This window comes from Cajanus cajan, chromosome 2, assembly GCF_000230855.2.
Source record: "Cajanus cajan strain Asha chromosome 2, NIPB_CcT2T_4, whole genome shotgun sequence".
Classification (NCBI taxonomy): Eukaryota; Viridiplantae; Streptophyta; class Magnoliopsida; order Fabales; family Fabaceae; genus Cajanus; species Cajanus cajan.
This window is the reverse complement of record NC_138518.1, coordinates 28,830,902-28,838,847: the sequence shown is the minus strand read 5'-3', so window position 1 is coordinate 28,838,847 and position 7,946 is coordinate 28,830,902. Positions and strand designations below refer to the sequence as shown.

Sequence of the window (7,946 nt, the reverse complement as noted above, 5' to 3'; positions counted from 1 at the left end):
ATAAACCTCCCTTTGTCCTACCTTTGATGAGCCTAGATCAAGGGCAAGGAGTCTCCTTTCAACCATTGTCATCACCCATGGAAGGAACTACTCCATCACCTAATGCCGATCAATTAAGAACAGAAAAAACCGTTACCCAAAATGGTAACCCTAACACGAGGATCACACTCCCCTGTCTGGCAGCGGTCACCTCAACTCCAAGCTAGCCCTGACCTGTTCCCATACCGAGTATGATCATTGCAGTTCGACCACATGGAAACAGAAGGGTAAGCTAGAGTTCAAAACCAATCATACAAGTACAGAATAAAATCTATACTACACATCATCCAACTATCAATCATGCATAAAATACAATCCACCAATCATGAAGTCCAACACCTCACTTCATCATACTAATAATCATGCAATAAATGCATCTCATGACAGATATCAATGCATATCAATCATCTAATGCGTCGTCACGCATACACCTAGGAGATCTCCATAACAAAAGAGCTGTATAAGTGACATTCCATCCTACCGAAACCACCCCAACCGTTTTCACGCCCAATGTGCCCGCTCAGTCACAGCTAAACAGGATATAATCCTCACTCGGGTTTACTCAGATGATGTCACTTACACAATTGGAAGTCCAGATCCACCGTCAGGTATAGCACAGCTGGGTACGGGCTTACCACGACCTTGGCATGCATAACCAAGTCAATTGTGGAGTTTGCCCACCGACTATCCGCAAGGATCCACGCACCTTCTTGAGTACTTGGTTAAGGGAATAACCCTCGACCTCATACCCCGCTCCAACACTAGCTAAGGACTTAGAGGAGACTCACCCAACCCAGTGGCCTATCTGAGCACCACTCTCCCAAATCTAGTGGCCTCCCTGAGCACCACTCTCATATCAGTGGCCTATCCGAGCACCACTCTCAAGAGACTCTATGTGAGCTCTTCTAGTTCAAAAATATTTTTCCTCTCCTCAAGTCCTAGGCTAGACTCATTCCATAAGACATCACATGCAATTATGCATCATACATCATACATGGTCTGCCCACCATCATGATCACCAATCATACACATGTCATAAGACATCACATGCAATAATGCATCATACATCATACATGGTCTACACCATTATGATCAATAAACATACCTATATGAACATATACACAAGTCATATCATATTCAACCATTCATACATATCATCACAAAGCATACATATGAATCATACCTCACCATAAATCATATATCGTACATAAATGATCTAAAACTTCAACTTTAAACATGCATAATGATGGAACTAGGTGAGGAGAATGATGATCCTTCACTTGATTCCATGCAAGGACCGAATGCAACTTGAGGTTAATCCCTTGGATGAATCTTGAATCTCCATGAAAGAAGCTTCCATGAAGGAGAAGTCATGATAGGTGGTTCGGCCACTTCTAGTTAGGGTAGAAGATTTGAGGAACCAAAACAAAGGTTGAAGAACCTTTGAGGGAAACCTAGAGTGGAGGTGCTCACGGTTTTGGTGACTCTTGTTTGAGAGAGAAAATTCAGAGTTTATTTCTCAAATATGACAAAAGTGTCTACAAAAGAAGTATTTACAAATATATAGAAAAGAGGTGGCTTCTAGGAGAAGCTAACCTTAACCATGGTTCACTAGTGATGTGTGGAAAACCGCAAGTGTACGGTTGTCGTCAAGTAATAAATATCGAATCACAGGGACTACGTGTTTGACCTAGAATTACTAGTATTTTAATTTGAATTTTAAAACAGATGGAATTTCTGTTTTGAGATGATAAGATCAGATTTGAAGGTAAAAGAGATAGTAATGCAATTAATGAATAAGATAAAACTTTAAGATAAGATAAGGAGATTTCCGGGAATCTAGGGTTCGCACAAAGAGTTCCAACATTATTGAATTATTATTTTCATTAATTAATTCTATTCCATCTTGAAGGTAGTCTTAACCTAATTTAATCCTTGCACCTTCTCAGGCTACGAGGACGTGTTTAATTAAAATTAATCCCTACTCTCGTGGTAATTGCGTTCAATTAAACCCGTTAAGATCTTTGTTAATCTATTGCTCCTCGAAAGCTTAAATCTACTCTCGTGATTTAACACTCAAGTCTATTCCTTTAGGTTCCGATAATTAGGTTCTCCTCTCAGTTCATCCCTAATTATCTATGATTATGAAAATTAAGATTAATTGTTTATCATAATTATAATCAAGTTCTCCTCTCAGTTCATCCTTAATTAATGTTATTATGAAAACAATAATATTAAAGTTCATATATAAAATATAAAAGAACAGATCAAGAATTGGAATAAAATTAAGAAACTGAATAATGCATTAATAAAGAGGTTCTCAGAGGCTAAGCCCTGATCCCAGAAAAAGGGATACTACTCACAGGAGTTCATAGTAGTTCTCCAAGAAAAGAAGAATAAAAGAAAAGCAAACCTTAGAGTCGATGGCACAGGCGCCCAACCCTCTCTAAGTGTCAAAAACCAAAAAACTGTCTCCGAAGACCAAAAGTGCTGTTCTGGGCTAACCTCATCTAATTTATAACCTAAAAGGGTAAAAAGGTAAAACTACCAAGATAAAAATTACAAAAATAAAAATAAAACATAAAACTTAAAAAGCTGGGACGCGAAGTGAATCACGGCCGTGACTGAGAATCACGACCGTGATCTTCTCTGGAGCACATCTATGAAGGGTCAGTGGCGTTCACGGGTGTGATTGGGAGTCACGGCCGTGATTTTCTCTGGTGAATCACGGGCGTGATTTAGGATCACGGCCGTGATTTTCCTTGTAGCTCAGCATTTCCTCTTTAATTCTTAAATCTTGATCCTGCTCAGAGAAAACACAACACATACCAAGAAAAGCATAAAATAGGAAAATGATATAAAAATTTATTAAAAACATGAAAGATATGCATGATTATGCTATGAATTCTTGTGAATTAAAGTGCTAAAATACGAGTAAAATACACAACATCAAATAACCCCAAACTTGAACTTTTGTTTGTCCTCAAACAATAATTAGCACTTTGAAAAAAAATCATCAAGAATTAACTGAGCATTTAAAATCTTCACTCTTAGTCTCACAAGGTCCAATTAGAATCTTAATCTTTCATTACTAGCGCCAACTCTTAGTTTCTAAGAGTTTCATGATGTCAAATCTTGTAAAGCTCATTAGTCAAACGAAGATAATTTAACAGAAATAATTTTTCAATGCTTGTGACACAAATAGGGGTAATATTTTTATTTTTGTTTTTGTCTCACCTAAAACATTTCCCCAGTAGCCAATCAGTGTAGAGAGGATGATAATTTCAAGAACACGTAGCCTCAAAGGGGGTCTAGCTATTTTACTAAACAATTCCCCAGTAGCTAATTAGTTCCCTTAGTTTTCTAAGGTTAAGAATATTCTCCCTCTAACCTATGACCTCAAAGGGGTGCTAGGTGATTTTTTTATTTTTTTATTTTTTTATTTTTTTTTATTACCCCCCAAAAGCTTTTAAGCACGAATTAAAAAGAATTTATCTTCAAGAGACTATTTTTATAATTCTCGATCATTTCAAGCCTCAATACTAAGAACCAAGTGCTAGCCACAAAACCGGCTAATTTTTCAACCTTTTGTTCTGAGACTTCAAGATTCAATTCATCACATTCAGTGTTTTCAAAGACGAACAATTTCATTAAAAATATTTACTTTTCAAACACAAATTCAAGCTGGGATTAACTGAATATGTATATATGCATGATTTTTTTTTTTTTTTTTTTTTTTTTTTTTTACTTTGCATGAATGAATGAAATGCGTACATCCTCCTAACCCCAAACTTAAAGATTTGCTTGTCCCGAAACAAAGAGCTAATGAATGCATGATAGATTATTTTGACAAAATTATAAAATGCATGAATATGCAACCAACCCACAACAGAAAGGAATGCTTGTCCCTAAGCATCAGAGTAAAATAAGGAATAAGAAAGATCTCACTATGGTGGAAAATCATCTGGATACCGTTGAATGTGCCATTGACAACCATGTAATTATAATGCTGCTGGCGTTCATCCATTTGTTGCAGCCGGTTATCCATTGATTGGATAGCTGCTAGGATAGCAGCATTGTCCACCTCAGGTCCAGGATGTAGAGGGGGTTGTTCAGGAGCTGCTTCCTCCTCTACAGGAGCCGCTTCCTCAGCTGCTGGAGGTCGGTCCTCTAATGGCTCCAGTGGAAACTGCCAGGTAGCCCGGTTCTTCACGGTGTATGTTGGATTTGGTAACTGGTGGTGCACTCCCGACTGGGTTACTACAAAGTAGTATTTATCATCTTCATCTTTCGCAATGCAGTTCATAGAAGAGCAGGTAGCAAAATTAATAGTACGGCTTCCAGGGAGTGGTTCTAACTGGTCCAGCCAAGCGTGATAGCCAAGGTGTTTGGCTATAGTGGTAATGAGGCCGCCATTCACAATCGCACCGTGGCTGGTATTGGAAATACTCTGGAACTGTCGTGCCAAATGACTGCCAGAATCAATAGGCTCCTCTCTGTTTTCCATCATAGCCCATAAAAGTAAAAGGTCGCTCAAACGAACCTTTCCTTCAGAATCACCTCGGGCCAAAACAGTAGAGGCAATAAAGCGGTGCATAATACGGATGGCGGGATGGCGGAAAGCAGAGGAATTACATTTTCCAGCGACCCAATTACTTGTACCTGTCAAACTATACCAAAAAGAACCAGGGTTGAAAGAACTTGGGGTTCTCGTGCTCCCTCCAGTGGGAAATCCAAAAATATTATTGAACTGAGCTAGGGTTAATTCGTGTTCTTGGTTAAACATACGGAAAGAAATCAAACCTTCAGAACAATTTGGCCCAGATAATATTTCCGTGTGGAGAGAGCTCAAGAACTCAAGAACTAGTCGAGGATAAACAACATCATTATGCATGGTAGCAAAGGTTGTCCACCCAATGTTAGTTAACATGAAATTGATATCAGCACGTAAACCCAACTTACGAATAAATGGGAAGTCGAGATACCTGGTAGGATGGATAGTGCGGAAGCGTAATACCTCGTTCCGCTCACGCTGTTCATCGTTCCGATAGAACCTCGGAGGAAGTTGCGGAATTTCACTTGCTTCTTCCTCGTAACTGTGGGTATCGGAAGCGGTGGAGGACGAACCAACGGTACGGGTGCGCTTGGGAGCCATGGATGAACGGAAGGAGTGAATGTGGGAGGAAGAGGGAAGAAGAGGAAGAAGAAGTGAGAAGCTAGGGTTTGGGAGAGAATAAAAGAGAGAATGGGCAGAGTTCGTAAGTTTGAGAGAAGTGAGAATGTAAAAGGAGGGGGAAAAATATATAAGGGAAAGGGGAATTTCAAAAATCACGGGTTGTATCGGTTGAGCCTCAGCAGGGAATCACGGGCGTGATTGGAAATCACGGCCGTGATTCTCTTTGTGAGTTTTCAAAAATTCAAACAGAGGAGATCACGCCCGTGATTTATAATCACGGTCGTGATTCTCTCTGGAGTTTTCCAAAAAATTTTCCAGAGAAGATCACGCCCGTGATTTAGAGTCACGGTCGTGATTCTCTCTGGAACTCTGAAATTTTTTTTTTTTTTTTTTTTTTTTGGAATAAAATTAATGAAATGCGTACATCCTCCTAACCCCAATCTGTTGAAGGCTCAAGAAGACTTTCTACTAGAGGATTTTTTTCTTTACACGGGGGACTTGAATCGATCAAGCAAGCATAATTAGGTTGAATCCCCTCAAGATCTATGTGCTTTCCTCCAACTAGAAAATTCTCCAAGGGATCCCTCAAAATAGATCTCATGACTTCTTCCTCCATGTCTTTAGGCAATATATCAACCCTGCAGCAAATATTTTCAAGAGAAGGTTGTCTAACAGATTTAGCAATATTAAATTCCATTGTTTCATCATTAATGGATAAGGACAATTTTCCATGTTTGACATCTACTATCACGCCTGCTGTAGCCAAAAATGGTCTACCTAGTATGATTGGTATTTGTTTGTCCTCTTCCATTTCTAAAACAACAAAATCTCCCGGAATTAAAAATTTACCTATCTTAACTGGAACATCTTCTAAAATTCCTATGGGATATTTTATAGATCTATCTGCTAACTGGATTGACATTGCTGTAGGCTTTAATTCTCCCATATCTAATTTCTTGCAAATTGATAAAGGCATTAAACTGATACTTGCCCCAAGGTCACATAAGGCTTTTTCAAACCTTAGATTTCCAATGAGACAAGGTATAGAGAAACTACCAGGATCCTTAAGTTTTTTGGGCAAATTATGATGGATCAATGTAACAGTCTCTCTATCATCCAATTTCCTTCGGTTAGCTAAAAGATCCTTAAGAAATTTAGCATATGTAGGCATCTGTTGTAGAGCTTCTACAAATGGAATGTTTACATACACTTGTTTGATCATATTTAAAAATTTTTCAAATTGTCTATCAAGTTTAGTCCTTACTAACCTTTGAGGAAAAGGAATTGGGGGGTGATAAACAGTTTGAGGCTTTGATGAAGATACTTTTTCTTTTTCTAATCTCTCTTTTTCAGGTTTTTCAACCATAGGAGAAGCGTCTTCATCAATCTCAATATTATCATTTTGATTAGACACAGGACTGTCTAATTTCTTCCCACTCCTTAAAGTAACAGCATTAACATTTTCAGCTGGGTTTGCAACTGTTTTACCTGGGAACTTACCTGGAGAATTGTTTGAACTAGGCATCAACTGTGCAATTTGATTTTCCAGCATCTTGTTGTGGAGAGTAATATTCTCAACCTTGACAGCAAGGTTTTGAATAGAATTTGCCATTGAATCATTGGTCTGTTTTTGATTAGTGACAAAATTCTCCATAAGGTTTTCTAATCTTGAAACACTTTGTTGAATTGAGGGTGTCTGTACTGGATTTCCTTCCCCATTAATGAAGTGATTGGACGGACGGAAATTAGGTTGCTGATTGCTAGTTCCTTGAACTGGGTTATTCTTCCAAGAAAAGTTAGGATGATTCTTCCAACCAGGGTTGTATGTGTTGGAATATGGATTACTCCTCTCTCTTCGAGGAGTGTCATAGAAATTATGAGAAGCTACCACCTGTTCAGTAGTATCTTCTTTTTCTCCAGTAAAAATTGAGGTACAATCTACTGCAGTGTGCCCTTGTTCCCTACAAAGGTCACATACTTGATTTGTAGCCACTGAATTAACCTTAGCTTTTTCCATCTTGTCTAATCTTTGATTAAGAGTATCAAATTTTGCTAAGAGTAACTCAATATTGTTCACTTCATATCGCCCCGGAGTTCCTTTCCTTGCTGTGACTTCTCTTTCACTGTATTGGCTGTGATTTGAGGCTACATTTTCCAAAATAATCATGCAGTCATTAATAGGTTTCCCCATGAAAGATCCTCCAGCTGCTGAGTCTAATATCATGGTGCTTTGTTGGTCCAATCCTTCAAAGAAAAATTGGATGGTAAGCCAACGGTTGAAGCCATGTTGTGGGCATGCTTGAAGATATCCCTTGAACCGCTCCCATGCTTCATAAATAGTCTCTCCAGTGCCTTGTTGGAAATTAGTGATTTTCTTCCTCAATTCTTTAGTTTTAGAAGGAGGAAAGAATTTCTCTAGAAAAGCTCTTTCACATAATTCCCAAGTTGCTATCTTTTCTCTAGGCACTGTTCTTAGCCACACCTTTGCCTTATCTCTCAAGGTGAGTGAGAATAAGCGGAGTCGCATTCCATCAGAAACTTCATCATCAAATTGCTGGGTCTCACAGATTTCCAAGAACCCCTCTAAGTGGTCATTAGGATCTTCTGATGGTAGTCCTCCAAAGGTGTTCTGTTTGAGCATATTCACCAGAGAAGCTGGTACAGTAGCTCCAGTTCGCATCTCCCCTCCAGGTATCCCACGAGCTACGGGTGCAGAGTAATCCCGAAGCGG

The 7,946-nt window shown here is 38.9% G+C and overlaps 1 non-coding gene across 1 annotated transcript; it reads left to right on the top strand.

Moving 5' to 3' along the window:
- The first annotated feature begins 7,494 nt into the window (after positions 1-7,494).
- Positions 7,495-7,601, top strand: LOC145955347 (small nucleolar RNA R71). Its single transcript, XR_014431961.1, has one exon. It is a non-coding gene; the product is annotated as a small nucleolar RNA R71 (small nucleolar RNA).
- The last annotated feature ends 345 nt before the right edge of the window (positions 7,602-7,946 follow it).